The sequence below is a fragment of the Delphinapterus leucas genome, chromosome 6 (genome assembly GCF_059928025.1).
Source record: "Delphinapterus leucas isolate spDelLeu-1000000601 "Yukka" chromosome 6, BTC_Dleu_Yukka2, whole genome shotgun sequence".
NCBI lineage: Eukaryota > Metazoa > Chordata > Mammalia > Artiodactyla > Monodontidae > Delphinapterus > Delphinapterus leucas.
In genome coordinates, this window is record NC_143134.1 from 96,660,599 (window position 1) to 96,678,131 (window position 17,533).

The window sequence follows — 17,533 nt, forward strand, 5'->3', positions numbered from 1 at the left end:
ATTCTACCTTCTGTCTCTATGAATTTGACTATTCTAGGTACCTCATATAAATGAAATTATACAACGGTTTTCCCTTTGTGACTGTCTTATTTCACTTAGCATAATGTCCTTAAGGGTCATCCATGATATAGCATGTGTCAGAATTTCCTTCATTTTGGAGGTTGAATAATATTCTATTACATGTAGATACCATTTTCTCTTTATCCATTCATCCATCAATGGACACCTGTGTTGCTTCTATCTTTTGACTATTATAAATAGTGCTGCTATGAACATCGGTGTACAAATATATCTTTGAGTCCCTGCTGTAAATTCTTTGGGGGTAAAAACTGTGTATGTTTTGTTATTGATTTTTCTATAATGATAGCTCCAAATCGGTATACTGCCTAATGCACTATCAAGTTAGAGATCCTGAAAATGAGGGATCAAAGGTGTAAGTGGTGAGGGGAAGACAATGTGATATCATAAAAGCTGCACAGGGCTTCCCTGGTGGCGCAGTGGTTGAGAGTCCGCCTGCCGATGCAGGGGACGCGGGTTTGTGCCCCGGTCCAGGAAGATCCCACATGCCGCAGAGCGGCTGGGCCCGTGAGCCATGGCCACTGAGCCTGCGCGTCCAGAGCCTGTGCTCTGCAACGGGAGAGGCCACAACAGTGAGAGGCCCGTGTACCGCAAAAAAAAAAAAAAAAAAAAAAAAAAAGTTGCACAGAATGGAAGGTCAGCACAGCATAGGTAAAAGTCTAGACCCAATTCTTTGTAGCTTTTTGATCTTGGGCAAGTTAACTTTTCTGAGTCTCAGTTTTCTCATCTGTAAAATGGTATTAGAATGCCTGTCCAGTGTACTCAACAAAACTGTTGTGAGGATCAAATGGGAAAATGCAATTAAAGTTCTTTGTAAATTTAAAAGCAAAATGTAACTATGTAATATTAGTTGATAATTTAGCAACTGTGTATATTTGAAAGCTCTCAGTGTTCATTAATATTCCTTTTGTCATATTTTAACAGATTTATCAATAATTTGTCATTATAATTGCCATGCAATAACTGCACATTTTTAAGGTGTCCAATTTACTAAGTTTTGGCATATGCATACTCCTATGAAACTGTCATTACAATCAAGAGTATGAACATATCCATTGCCTCCAAAAGCTTCCTCATCTCCTTCATAATCCCTCTGCCCTGCTCTTCCCACCTTCTACCATCACCAGCAACTAATGATTGGCTTTCTGTCTCTATAGATTTGTTTGCATTTTCTAGAGTTTCATATAAATGGAATTATTCATTGTGTACCCATTTGTCTCACAGGATGGGGTTGTAATGCCCTATTTCCCTTCTTACTCATTTAGATGATACTTTGTGACCCCATCTGACCCCACTGACTTCCTCAGAAAAGAAAACCAAGGGGAGATATAGGGGTCCAGAACATCCCGAGACAGACCATTAACACCCTATGTATTTATAGCCATATCATTTAAATGGCAAGAACACCTGAGTCATATTTTAAGAGAAAACTAGTTTGAGATTAAAGAGAGAAAAGGAGATAAACTGACAAGAGTGCAAATGCGAAGGTACAAGAATGTTCATTGCAACTTGAAATAGCAAAAAAAGTAACTGAAAAGAATTTAAGTGCTCATTAATAAATGACTGATTAAATAACTTACAACCACAGAAGGACATACTCTGCATTCATTTCTATTAAAAGATATCATAGGGCTTCCCTGGTGGCGCAGTGGTTGAGAGTCCACCTGCCAATGCAGGGGACACGGGTTCATGCCCCGGTCCGGGGGGGATCCCACATGCCGTGGAGTGGCTGGGCCCGTGAGCCATGGCCGCTGAGCCTGCACGTCCGGAGCCTGTGCTCCGCAATGGGAGAGGCCACAATAGTGAGAGGCCCGCGTACCGCAGAAAAAAAAAGATATCATGACTTTTTTTTTAATAAAGCAAGCTGCAAAATAGTATGCATGATATGATTTAATCTATATGAAATTATCCACAGTAAAATCTCTACTAATGTAAGCTAACTACAAATGTAAAATGCATTCTGGAAGGATAACCACCCAAATGTTGATACTGACTCTTCTTACAGTTGGGTGATGAGATTAGTGGTAGTGATGGTGAGGGGGTTTCTTTTTACTCTGTAGCACTTAAATTTTCTACAAAAACTAATATTTTCTTTGAAAACAGGAAAATCAATTTAACAAAGTAGTCCCTGAAAAGCATGAAGAAGTGTTGTTGTAACAGCCAGATCTATTCTCAGGCATTAAGTTTAAAGACATAAGCATAGAAAAGTATTTACAAGGGATTATATATAAAAATATTAACAGCAATTATTTCTGGATGGTGGGATCACCAGATGGGTTTCTTTCACTTTTAAAATTTCTGTATGATAGACATTAAAAAAAAACAAAACCCTAACCCTGTATCAGTGATAACGATAAACATCTTCCATTTTGAAAGTAACATAGCATGAAAGAGCATTCTAACCTGTATCTCAAGTCAGTACTGTATCTTTGGATTGTGGTAAAGGGAAAAAAATTTTTTTAACTACTTCTGATATAATAATGGATGTATCTGTGCCTCAAACTTCTATTTCCATTAAGTATTTAAAGGATTCTCTAAATATAATGGTTATTTTTGTCACAGAAATGCCAGCAATTGTCACAGCATGGGAAATCAATATCAAACTCTCTAATTACTGCACCAAGAAACTCATTCATTGTAATGAATCCTCTACTGTTATTGAATAACTAGTGAATTTAAGAAGAGAATCTATTCTTAGTCAGTTATTGACCCCAAACTGTCAAGTCATTTAGGACTAGAATATGGGGCAAATAAAGAAAACTTGTTAAAGAAGTTATGAGTATGAATAGCTATCCTCTACTTCATTTAAACTCATAAAAAGATTTTTTAATATATTAAACATGGAAAGACATTATAAAATGAATGAAAACACTCTGTCAGGCTGAAGAATTTGAAAAGGTGTATGACTAAATCAAGCTTTAGCTTCATTTTTTCCTGCATAAAGCATCAGGGAGGTAAAATTTTAAATCATCTTTTGGCAGATACAAAATTGAACAACTATATTAGAAAAATTTCCAGAACTTAATGATATATTCCTGAGAGTTATGAGGTGTCTGAAAGATAATATCTTCAGGACAGGGACCATCCCTTAATTACCTGGAAATCTTAGCTTCTTGCTAGGGAGAACTGTTAAATGACTGCATAAATGAATGGTGAATTTATTGACTAAATATCTAATCTGCTGAATAGGTATTAGAGTGGAGTAGTGATATTGCCAATATTATTAAGGTGTTATCTCCTTCAGTCTATTCTAATAGAGCTATCATTCTTTCTATTCCATTGAAACTATTTCTGCCGTGATTACCAAGGGTCTCCAGTTTGCCAGATCCAATGGTCCTTATTTTATTCAAGTGTTTAATAGTTTTTGACAGCTAAATGGCTCTTTCTTTCCTGAAATTATTTTCTTTGTTTCTATGATGCAATGTTATCCTGGGTTTGCTCTCAGTCTCCTTTGTTGGCGTCTCCTCTTCCAATGAATCTGTAAATACTAGTGGGCTTGGCCACCAACCTTGGCTCTTTCCCCTATTTTTCTCTTCTCATACCTCCTTGATTTCAACTACATACTGACTACTTCCTTATGTATCTTTACAGCTCTGATCTCTTTCTTGTATTCTAAACTCAGCTACCCAGCTTCTACTTGACATCTCCAGCTAGATGTCTAATAAGCATTTCAAATTTAACATATGCCCTAAAGAAAACTTCTGATTTCTGACTCTGCCTCCAACCAAAACTACCCTTATTCCCAACAAAAGACACCACCCTCCACCTAATTTCTTGAACCGAAAATGTAGGAATCATCTTTGATTCTTTACTTTCCCTCATTGTCTCACAACCAACCCACCTTCAATTCATGTTAGAATTGAAAACGTATACTAAGTCCTCTCTTGACTCTCTGCCTCCAAACTATCACTTTAGTTAAAGCCATCGTATTTCTCCTACACTGAAACAACAGCCTACTAATTGGTGCCCTTGTTTCCACTCCTTCCATCCACTTTTTTTTTTTTTTGCGGTATGCGGGCCTCTCACCGCTGTGGCCTCTCCCGTTGCAGAGCACAGGCTCCAGACGCGCAGGCCCAGCGGCCACAGTCCACGGGCCACGGGCCCAGCCGCTCTTTGGCACACGGGATCCTCCCGGACCGGGGCACGAACCCGCGTCCCCTGCATCGGCAGGCGGACTCCCAACCACTGCGCCACCAGGGAAGCCCCTTCCATCCACTTTTATCCCGACCTATTTTCCATAAAGGAAGAATAGCATTGTAAAGATTTGAATTAGGTATTGTTGCTCTGCTTAAAACTTGCTATGATCTTCTACTTCACTTACAATAAAGTAAAAGCATCTTACCAAAACTCAGAAGATCCCACATGATCTTGTTTCTGCCTACCTTCCCAGCCTCATCTTCTATAATTACCTACTTACTATGTTCTTTAAACCCATTGGACCACTCTGTTCATCACATTTGCCAAATGTGATCCCACCAAAGAATTTTGCCTTTGCTAACATCTCTATATATAATATGCTCTCTTCCACCACTTCCCTTTTTCAGGATAGGCCTCTATCTAATAATTAGATAATAATTAGTTTAGATGTTACATTCTCAAAAAGGCTCCATGACTAGAATGAAAGCTCCATGAGAGCCAGAATTATAACAAGTTCATATTCCATTTCCATTAAATTGGTGAACTTTATCATATTTATTTACAAGAAAGCTTCATACGAAAGAGAAAAGAAAAGTCTTTGAGCTTTCATTCATTCAATATTTATTTATTTCCAGGCACTGTGCTAGGCACTGAAATAAATATGGCAGTGAATAAAACAGACTTGATGATTACGGCTTTCACGATGCTTATATATAGACACAGATATAGAAGGGTATAGATATAAAACACACACACACACAAATATAATTACCAAGTGTGATTGTTATTATGAAGGAAAATAATAGGGTCTATGAGAGAGAGAATAACTCTGGATGAGTTGGAGATGAGATCATTTAAATTGGCAGGGTCAGAAAAGTCTTCTATGATTAAATGAAATTTCAATTTAGATCTGAGAAATAAGTAGGAGTCAGAGGAATAAATAGACATGTAGATTGAGGGTCCAGTAAGGCAATTACTGGGGCTTTAAAAAAATCTTATGACAAAATTTCATATTAAAAGCTATGATTCATACAATTTAGTGGAGATAATTAATTCTAATTAATTAACTTTCTTATTCTTAGCTTAGGTGTCTTTGCTCCCAAGGTGACTTCACTGTGATTCTTCCACTGGAATTTGCCACAAACTCCACACAGCATCTTTGTGGCCTACCATAGAGTCTGGCAGATTTTACTGCCTTCACGGCAGGACTTCCTGAACCACCACCTGGTTCTGTTGCAGATTTTCCTATTCTGGGCCCAACTCAAAGATGGTAGTTTTTTTGTTTTTGTTTTTACATTTATAGTATGTGGGCCTGAGTAGTATTCTTAGGTATCAAAATGCTACTTCCAGAACCCAAAGTGGCTTGCCAGGCATTGGGCTTCCTCCTTTGTGGAAGAAGATGCACCATGTCATCATTTGTTTTTACTTATGGAAGAGATGTCACCCTGTCCCCCTGACAACTGCCCTACATTTTTTCAGATGTGGCAAGCCACTGAATATTTGTAGGACTATCTCCTATTCGCTGGAGAGATTAAAGTAAGAATAACTAAAAGTATTAAGAAAAGGAGAAAATAACTTTTAAAACTACTTAGTCATATGGAAAAATTGCTATGTTAGCACAGTAATTGAATTGTCAGTGTAAAATGTCATTTACACTGATTACAACTCTAAAGTATGGTGTATGAAGATAAACACTGGATGGTAAAATATGACGAACAGATTATTTAGGGAGGGCAATTGTGGCTTATTTCCCCCTAACATTTCTTTAATTTCTTCTAAAACCAAAGAAGAAAATACCTTCCAAATACATGTCTTTGTCAAAACAGCAGCAAGGGCCTCACACATTAAGTTTTGTGAATTATATTCTTGCTAGGCTAGTCCATATTTCTTTTATTTATCTCTTTCTTTACCAATTCACAATACTTGTGCTTCCTTTATTAATTTGCAGTATTATAATAGCACTTTACAGGTCCTATGACTTTTCTGATTGGCCGTTGGCTTGTTTTGTTTTGTTACATGTCATTTTTGGGAGCTGGTCAAGACTTGGAGGAGGTAAGGAGACAAAGACTCCTTCATTTTCTCTTTGTTTTTTGTACCTGCCTTAAATCTCTATAAAATGCTTGCATGTAAGTGTCAAAGTCATTTCATTATCTATGATTTGCTAGAGGTTTCTTTTTGCTCCTGACACCACTAGTCTAATGAATCAGCTACATTCTATATCTCCAGGTGCTAAAGATACTGGTTTTGTGAATTGACCCTGTGCCATTTGCCTGGGAAAGATCCTCCCAGAGATTCTGGGACCATATGGCCAGGCTGGGGCACAGGTTGAAGGAATTAACTCTTGCAGAGAACCCTTAGATGACCCCAGTGATGTTCATCCATGAAACAAACCCTTTAGTCAGGTTGTTAGAAACCTCACTCGCCGCCTGTGACCATGTGATGATGATGTGACAAGAATTATATGAGGGCATAGTAAGTGCTGAATAATGACCTGTAACCTCTTGGCTGTGAGGCTTATGGAATTAACCTTAACACTTACAAACTCAAAATGTGACACAAGGCATTTCATAAATGCTAAGCAATTTTAAATGCCCAGATTATCCCAGAATCAGGTCCTCTCATTGACTGGACTCAGAAATGACTTTAGTCAAATGGAAGGGGGAGGCTGGAGGAGATTGGTCTAATGTTTGCATCTCTGTGCTGAGACTGCTTGCTGTTGATTCTGCTCTGACCTAGGTACCTTAGTTTCCCAAACCTGATCTTACTTCCCTATAAATTAAAAGGAAAATTTAAGAAAAAATATTGAGTATCTACCATGTTACAATGACTACTAAGTGCATATTTCATATAATGTTATTTTATTTTCATCACATTCCTGTCTGCTTGGCTTCATAACATCCATGCTGGTGGTGAAAATGAAAGACTTAGACATTGGTTAGAGTTTTCTAAGTAAGTGCAGAGCTGGGATTTGAACTCAGAGCTCTCTGACTCCAAAACTGAACATTTGACATGCTGTGTCCTCTTCTACAGCAAGAACTACACCCTTGTTAGGTGTCTCTGAGCATAGGTCTCTGGTCAATCTGAACGTTCTCTGTTGAAGGATGCTTACACAGTTGTTACAAGGATTTAAGATCACATGTCTGCGTTGGGCCCATTTTGCTTCCAGATACAAAATCCTCTATCAACCTCCCTTTGGAGGGATGGGATGGGTAACCAAGGCAGTGGGGATTTCACAGGCCTTGCCACATAGAGGCAGTGTCTCTTACTCAGGTCTCTGGTGCTCCTAGCGTCAAAGGAGTATGCTGAGTCCATAAGGGACAAGCAATGGTGGGGATCCAGTTAACAAGCAGTAAGTCAGAAAAGACACAAAAACATGGGAAAGGGCCAGGATCATACATCGAGAATTGGAGGACAGAGACAAAGAATCATAGAAATATGACACCAAGAACACAGAGGTCAGTGGGTAAAGGAAGTTATCCTAAAGTAAATACCTGAGACAGATGTCTTTGCTGGCAACTTGCTTTTACATTCTCTGTAACATGAGACATGAAAGAGCTAGCTACATTTAAAAAAAGTTTAATTGTGATTTAAAAATCACATAACAAAATTTAACACCTTACTCATTCTTAAGTGTATAGTTCAACAGAGTTAAGTATGTCCACTTTTTTTTTTTAATTGGAATAAAATTGCTTTACAATGTTGTGTCAGTTTCTGCTGTATGATGAAGTGAATCAGCTATATGTATACCTATATCCCCTCCCTCTCGGACCTCCCTCTCCCTCTTTCCCCCATATCTAGGTCATCACAGAGCACCGGGCCGAGCTCCCTGTGCTATACAGCAGGTTCCCACTAGCTATCTATTTTACATGTGGTAGTGTATTTATGTCAAACCTAATCTCCCTATTTGCCCCATCCTCCCCTTCTCCCACTGTGTGCACATGTCCATTCCCTACATCTATGTCGCTATTCCTGCCCTACAAATAGGTTTGCGGCAGATCTCTAGAACTAACTTTTTTATCTTGCAAAACTAAAACTCTACACCTATTGAACAGTAACTCCCTATTCCCCCTCCCCCAACCTACCATTCTACTCTTTGTTTCTCTGAGTTTGACTAATAAAAGTGGAATGTTACAGTATTTGTCTTTTTGTGAATGGCTTATTTCACTTAGCATAATGTCCTCAAGTTTCATCCATGTTGTAGCATGTGGCAGAATCTTCTTTTTTAAGCCTCGATAATATTCCATTGTATGTATATACCACTTTTTCTTTATCCATTCATCCATTAATGGACATCTGGTTTGCTTCCAAATTTTGGCTATTGTGAATAATGTTGCAGTGAACATGGGTGTGCAAAAACCTGCTACATTTTAAAGACAATGAAGGGTGAGCATCTAATTTCAGAAACAGCAAACAGCAGGACTCACGTCCACCTGACCACTGACACAGGATAAGCAAGGAATTTATCTTCAAGAATCTGAAGAAAGTTACCCCTAAGAAACTAGGCAGATAGGTGAACACACTGATCAGTCAGTATATACTCTATACTTATTGATTGCTTATGCATCAGACCCTGTGCTAGGCATTAGATATATAGGAATAAACTGGATTCATAAATTCTTTGACTTCACGTTTCTTAAAGTCTGGGGGTGGAGTCAGAGGGACCTCTCCAGGTAGGACTAAAATAGTTCTCTTTTCCCTCTGCCTTTAACACATCCATATCTATTTCATGGCATATGCTAAATTATTAGGATTATTATAGCTGAAAATTGGTCTATTTTGTAAAACTTTTATTGAGTAAACTTGATATAAAATTCACAGATCTTAACTGTAAAATATGATGAATATAAATAAATGTGTATACCCATCTAATTATCATTTCAATTAAAATACAGAACACTTTCATTGCACATTTATTATTTTGATGTGTTCCTGATGAACTGACCCCACTATCCTTATTAAATACCCTGTTTATTTCAGGTAATACTCCTTGTCTTAAAGTTTGGTTTGACAAGTTTGGTTAATTATAAATTATGTAGGATGGCTAGGATAGGCTCTCAGTATTCATCTCACAACTAAGTATTTAACTCAGGCCAACTGGCCTAAGCACAGCAGACCCAATACCCAGGAGGAGAATGATCTGGGAAACTCTTTCCCTTACCATAGGTAAAGTTAAGAATCTTCGTGTGCCTTTTCCAATCCCTCCTTCAATTCTTCAATTTCACTTTCTGTCCTGTGCCTTTATGGCTCTAGGCTGCCTACTTCCCTTTGTGTATTCAACCCCATACTCGGTTTGATAGCTGAGATGGTGTCTCTGACTTTGTTTTCATCCCTAAACATGATAATTTGTACCATTTAAGCTCAGTTGGCTTCCGGTTTCTCTAGGTAATTGCTCTGCCAGATTCAGCCTTTGCTTGTGATAGCAAACTAGTACTGATCCAAATAGACAACGCAGCTTCAGCAGGACCCCTGGGAGGAAGGACTGCTGCTAGAGACACTCAGCCCTCAGTTTTGGTGAAGAAGCACATGGACAATCTTTATCCCAGGCTTTACTTAGTTACAGTCCAAATTTAAGCACACATCCCAGTTTCCATGATTAGCTCTGAGTGTTTTCCAAGCTTCTCTTAGAAACACATCTATAAACCTACTTTTAGGCTTGATCACTTCTGTTCCTGCCTCTCTTATCCAATTTGTTGTTGATTCTTAGTAAACTCTTTCAGAGGGTGATTTTATGTCTAAGTTCTCAGGGTAATTTATTTCATTTCACAATAAACAAGTATTTTAGGGACTTCTACTTTGCTAGCCATTCTGCTAAACTAAAAGTTCAACAGTTAAAAGATATACATGTAAACAATCATTGTAATGAACTTTGAAAAGTCCTTTATGAGATAAACATTAAGATGGACTGATCTGGATAAGCATTAAAACTTTTTAGTGATGCAACTTGCAGCTTCCCAAGCTTCCCATATCATGAGGGAAATGCAAATCAAAACCACAATGAGATATCACCTCACACCTGTCAGAATGGCCGTCATCAAAAAGACAAGAAATAACAAGTGTTGGCAAGGATGTGGAGAAAAGGTAACCCTAGTACATTGTTGATGGAAATGTGAATAGTTACAGCCACTATGGAAAACAGAATGAATATTCCTCAAAAAATTAAAAATAGAACTATCATTTGATCCAGCAATTCCACTCCTGGGTATATATCCAAAGAAAACAAACACGCTAATTTGAAATGATATATGCACCCCAATGTTCATAGCAGCATTATTTAAAATAGCCAAGATATGGAATCAACCTAAGTGTCCATCAACAGATGAACGGCTAAAGAATATACATAAAATTCAGCCATAACAAAGAATGAAATTTTGCCGTTTGTGAAAACATGGATGGGTACTATGCTTACTGAAATACGTCAGACAGACAAAGACAAATACTGTAATGTTTTCCCTTATATGTGGAATCTAAAAAATGAAACAAATCAACAGATATAACAGAAACAGACTCATAGATACAGAGAACAAACTAGCGGTTACCTGGGGGAAAGGAGTGGGTGGAGGTCAAGATAGGTGAAAGGGATTAAGAGGTACAAACTACTAGGAATAAAATACATAAGTAACAAGGATGTAATGTACAGCACAGGGAATAAGCCAATTTTTAAAAATAACTTTATATGGTGTATAACCTATAAAAATATTGAATAACTATGTTTTACACCTGAAACTACTATAATACTGTAAATCAACTATTATTCAATTTCAAAAGAAAGGAATGGCTTTGTGTTCTTGAAGTTGCTAATTTGAAACTGCTTAGAGTTCCTTTACTCTGGAAGAGTGTGATGTTGCATGTGATTAAAATTCTGCAATTCTTCTGAGTGTCTTTGTGAAATCATAAAATAAACAAGGATGCTTCGTGTGTATTGAAATAATTGTTCTTAAGCAGACTGAATTACTTTGAGCAGGTCAAATGTGAAACCCAATTATTTTCAGAAACACCAGCAAGTAACTCCAAAGAAATACAATGTCTACCAATTCCCCGTCAACCTCTAACTACACATTATTGTGGCATGCATTTTCTGTTATACAAGTTTATGATTTCTGTTTTACTCTGAGATAATAGTTGTAGCTTATGGGCAATGCCACACTCCTGAGGGAAGGATTAGCTCTTGAGGAAGAAACTAGGACAGACAAGTATATCCTTAGAGAGGCAATAGGAAATTCCTAACCATAACATGCACAAAAATCTTAGAGGGAAAAAATTGTAACTCTAAGGACGAAAGTGAAAAAATTGACAGACATATGCAAAGTCATTGTCATATATTTTGAAACATTATTTTTCTATTCGTTCTCAAAAGGGAGAAAAATCACATTTCTTGATCAAAACAGAAAAAAGAAAATATGACAATTCTACTACCCATCTCTTGGGGGATAACTGTGCACTTGGATATATCTTGTGAAGTCTGTGTTTAAGGAGTGAAAGGAGGAGAAACTGTAGAGATGGGCAGTAATCAGATCACTAAGACCAGATTTGCTAGCCTACGGAGTTTGGATTGTAGGTAAGGGCGTTACTGGCATGGCCAACTTGTGTTTCAGACTCTTTCAAGGTGGATTGATTGGGTGAGAATCTAGAAACAGTAAGAAAGATGTGTAATGTCTAGATGAGGAAATCTGAGGGACTATAAAGAGAGAAGAAAGAAAGGGGATAAAAAAGGTGTGGACAGGGAGGGGAGGTTGATGGAGTGAGCACAAAGCTAACTGAGAGGTATTTGAAACCATTCTTCCAGTGCTGCACTTAAGAATTGGCATTTAAGCAACAGTATTACGTGTCAATCTTATGCCCTGTACTTAGGCCAGTGGGCTCATATTCTTTTTTATGATACTTAGCAGATTCTAAGTGAATCCAACCCTTCTCATTAGAAATAAATTTTGAAATATGCAAATAGGAAAAATGATAGTTTAACTGGAGTAAGTATCACCATTGGTAATCATTTTTTCATTGTCTTTAGTCTAAGGCTATTAACGAATTTATTACTCAGTAATGATTCCTTTTTGCTCTTCATTCAATCGTCTACTGTTGAACACTTTCTAGTCCCTATGTAACTCTTGGGGGTGATGGAAATTGGTAGATATCATTAATCTTTGGATATGGTCAAATATCTTAAATAATATTACTAAAATACTTCCCACAAAATACAAAAGATAATAACTATTCCCTATTCTGTTAATGTTCCAAACATAACAAGAGTTTAAACTGGAACTCAGATTAAAGTCTCACCTGGGAGTGCACTATTTAGTTCAATTTGTGGGATAATGTATTTTCAAATGCATTATATTTAAGAGAAACATAATAGTATGGATTTACAATAAGTTAATGAAAATGTTAGACTTTCATATGTTTGCATTCTGGAAATATTTTGGCAGTCTTAAAATGTCTATTCTGAAATATATGATATATGCAAAAATATTTATAATTTGTAGATACAGAAAAAAATTTGTAAATAAAACCCCACCAATCCAAAATTAGCAGGTGAATTTATCAAAGTCACTGATACAAGGTCAACATAAAAGTCAATTGTGTTTCTAGATACTAATAACAAATATTTGGAAAAAGTAATAAAAATATAATTTAATTCACAACAGCATCAAAAACTCAAATTCCAAATATCAAACAATATTTAAGAATCCCTTATCAAAAAATACTAAAACATTGCTGAAAAAAAGTAAAGATTATCTAAATAAATGGAGATATGGGTCATGTTTGTGGATTGGAAGATTCAGTATTAAGATGTAACTCTCTCCCAATTGATCTGCAGCTTGGATGCAATCACAACAAAATTCCCAATAGAATGTTTTGTACAAGTTGACATGTTGGTTCTTCTTACATTGGGTTTCATATCCTGTTGTTTTTCTGGATTCTTAAGGTGGCCTCTCAGATCATTAATTAGAGATCTTTCAGAATATAATCAATTTTGGTACATATTCTGCATGCACTTGAGAAGAAGTGTATTCTGTTATTAATGAATGGACTGTTCTATAATTTTGTATTAGGTAAAATTGATTGATACTATTCAAATCTTTTATATCCTTACTGATCTTACCTTTGTTTATTCTATGAATTATTGAACTCCCTGGTTACAACTGTAGATTTGTCTATTTAGTCTTTCAGATTTTGCTTCATTATTCCAAGGTTCTGTTTTTTGGTGCATAAGTGGTATCCTTTGACTTTCTATATATTTTGGATGCTCTAGTTAATGATTTTATTATACCTTCTCCTTTCTCCCCTCCTTCACCAGTTTTTATTTCCTCATCATCCAAACTTATAACATTCACATAATATTCTTTTTCTCTTGGTCTTACATCTTGTATTTGTCTTGGGTCTAAAAATAAATATATTAAAAGCTGACAATCTGACAATAAGCCCGTTTGATAGTTTTCCCAGTCTTTTTGTTTTGTTTTGTTTTTTGGTTGGATGTAGCTCTTTCCTTATAAAGGGTTCATGAGTGTTATTCTCTGAGTGCTTGTATATTTAAAATATTTTTCTAAATCTTAACACTTGAAGAACAGTTTGGCTAGGTATAAGATAATTGGCTCACAACTTCTTGCTGAGAGTTTTTTTAAAATAAAATTTCAGCTTTGCTTTGCTTTGTATGTTGCTGTTTGTAAGTCTAGTCCCAAACTGTTTGCTTTCTATGATGATTTTGTTCTCTTAACTTTAAGGTCCACATTTTTAGCAGGATGCCTTAGAGTTAACTGTTCCTGGTAAATTTTCTCAGATTACACACTGGGCTGTGTATATAAAGAGATTCAGATTTTCCTTTATTTTTGGAATATTTCTTGGACTACAGATTTAAACATTAGTTTTATTGTGTTGTTTCATTTTTCTTCAAGGATTCAATTTTAAATATGTTGGAACTTATTCTTCCATCTTTTATTACTATCCTCTCTCTATTTTATTTTGTCTCTGAAATCTTCTCATTGTATGTTTAATAAAATCCACTCTCTCTAGTACACCTTGTAATTTATTCTTAATTTCTTAGAGATTAATTTTCTTTTTCTTAATTTTTTAAGGCATTCAACAAACCTTTCTTTCTGCTCTTTTCTGTTATTTTCTGTAAATTCTTTGGTTATGAATTTCTTATTTGCACATAATTTTGTTTCAGAATATTCAATTTAGTTGAAATGTTATGCCTTTCTCTGATTTGTGGTCAGTATTTTGGGAAGAATTTTCATTAGCTGAAATGTTTTGATTTGAACTTTTTTCTCCTTATGTTAACTTTATATGTATGTACTCTGCTATTTTCTGCTAATTTTTAAATAACTTATATTCCCCAGAACAGAAGTGTCATGTGCATGTAGATAAGAGATGTAGAGAGGAGACCTTCAAGATGGCGGAGGAGTAAGATGTGGAGATCACCTTCCTCCCCACAAATACATCAAAAATACATCTACATGTGGAACAACTCCTACAGAACACCTATTGAACGCTGGCAGAACACCTCAGACTTCCCAAAAGGCAAGAAAATCCCCACGTACCTGGCTAAGGCAAAAGAAAAAAGAAAAAACAGAGACAAAAGAATAGGGACGGGACCTCCCTCCCTCCATCCATCCCTCCCTCTCTCTCTTCCTCTCTTCCCCCTCTTCCTCCCTTCCTCCCTTCCTTCCTTCCTTTTATCTTTCTTTCTTTCTCCATTTTCTTCTGAGGCATGTGGCTGACAGGGTCTTGGTGCTCCAGCTGGGTGTCAGACCTGTGTCTCTGAGGTGGGAGAGCAGAGTTCAGGACATTGACCCACCAGAGACCTCCCGGCTCCACGCAATGTCAACAGGCAAAAGCTCTCCCAGAGCTCTCCATATCAACGTTAAGACCCAGCTCCACTCAATAACCAGAAAGCTACAGTGCTGGACACCCTATGCCAAACAACTAGCAAGACAGGAACACAACCCACCCATTAGCAGAGAGGCTGCCTAAAATCATAATAAGATTGCAAACACCCCAAAACACACCACCAGACACGGACCTGCCCACCAGAAAGACAAGATCCAGCCTTATCCACCAGAACACAGGCACCAGTCCCCTCCACCAGGAAGCCTACACAACCCACTGAACCAACCATATCCACTGGGGCAGAAACCAAAAACAACAGAAACAACAAACCTGCAGGCTGAGAAAAGGAGACCCCAAACACAGTAAGGTAAGCAAAATGAAAAGACAGAGAAACACACAGCAGATGAAGGAGCAAGGAAAAAACCCACCAGACTAAACATATGAAGAGGAAATAGGCAGTCTACCTGAAAAAGAATTCAGAGTAATGATAGTAAAGATGATCCAAAATCTTGGAAGTAGAACAGAAAAAATGCAAGAAACATTTAACAAGGACCTAGAAGAGTTAAAGAGCAAACAAACAATAATGAACAACCCAATAAGTGAAATAAAAAATTCTCTAGAAGGAATCAACAGCAGAATAACTGAGGCAGAAGAACGGATAAGTGACCTAGAAGATAAAATAGTGGAAATAACTACCACAGAGCAGAATAAAGAAAAAAAGAATGAAAAGAATTGAGGACAGTCTCAGAGACCTCTGGGACAACATTAAATGCACCAACATTCAAATTATAGTGGTCCCAGAAGAAGAAGAGAAAAAGAAAGGGTCTGAGAAAATATTTGAAGAGATTATAGTCTAAAACTTCCCTAATATTGGAAAGGAAATAGTCAATCAAGTCCAGGAAGTGCGGAGAGTCCCATACAGGATAAATCCAAGAAGAAACACGCCAAGACACATATTAATCAAACTATCAAAAAATAACTACAAAGAAAAAATGTTAAAAGCAGCAAGGGAAAAACAACAAATAACATACAAGGGAATCCCCATAAGGTTAACAGCTGATCTTTCAGCAGAAACTCTGCAAGCCAGATGGGAGTGGCAGGACATATTTAAGGTGATGAAAGGGAAAAAGCTACAACCAAGATTACTCTACCCAGCAAGGATATCATTCAGATTTGATGGAGAAATTAAAACCTTTACAGACAAGCCAAAGCTAAGAGATTTCAGCACCATCAAAGCAGCTTTACAACAAATGCTAAAGGAACTTCTCTAGGCAGGAAACACAAGAGAGGGAAAGACCTACAAAAACAAACCCATAACAATTAAGAAAATGGTAATAGGAACAAACATATCGATAATTATCTTAAATGTGAATGGATTAAATGCTCCAGCTAAAAGACAGAGGCTTGCTGAATGGATACAAAAACAAGACCCATATATATGCGGTCTACAAGAGACCCACTTCAGACTTAAGGACACATACAGACTGAAAGTGAGGGGATGGAAAAAGATATTCCATGCAAATGGAAATCAAAAGAAAGCTGGAGTAGCAATATTCATATCAGATAAAATAGACTTTAAAATAAAGAATCAACATTGTAAAAATGACTATACTACCCAAAACAATCTAGAGATTCAATGCAATCCCTATCAAACTACCAATGGCATTTTTCACAGAAGTAGAACAAGACATTTCACAATTAGTATGGAAACACAAAAGACCCTCAATAGCCAAAGCAATCTTGAGAAAGAAAAACGAAACTGGAGGAATCCGGCTCCCAGACTTCAGACTATACTACAAAGCTACATAATCAAGACAGTATGGTACTGGCACAAAAACAGAAATATAGATCAATGGAAGAGGATAGAAAGCCCAGAGATAAACCCATGCACATATGTCACCTTATTTTTGATAAAGGAGGCAAGAATATACATTGGAGAAAAGACAGCCTCTTCAATAAGGGAAGGGGTGCTGGGAAAACTGGACAGCTACATGTAAAAGAATGAAATTAGAACACTCCCTAACACCATACACAGAAATAAACTAAAAATGAATTAAAGACCTAAATGTAAGGCCAGACACTATAAAACTCTTAGAGGAAAACATAGGCAGAACATTCTATGACATAAATCACAGCAAGATCCTTTTTGACCCACCTCCTAGAGAAATGGAAATAAAAACAAAAATAAACAAATGGGACCTAATGAAACTTAAAAGCTTTTGCACAGCAAAGGAAACCATAAAGAAGACGAAAAGACAACCCTCAGCATGGGAGAAAATATTTGCAAATGAAGCAACTGACAAAGGATTAATCTCCAAAATTTACAAGCAGCTCATGAAGCTCAATATCAAAAAAACAAACAACCCAATCCAAAAATGGGCAGAAGACCTAGATAGACATTTCTCCAAAGAAGATATGCAGATTGCCAACAAACACATGAAAGGATGCTCAGTGTCACTAATCATTAGAGAAATGCAAATCAAAACTACAATGAGGT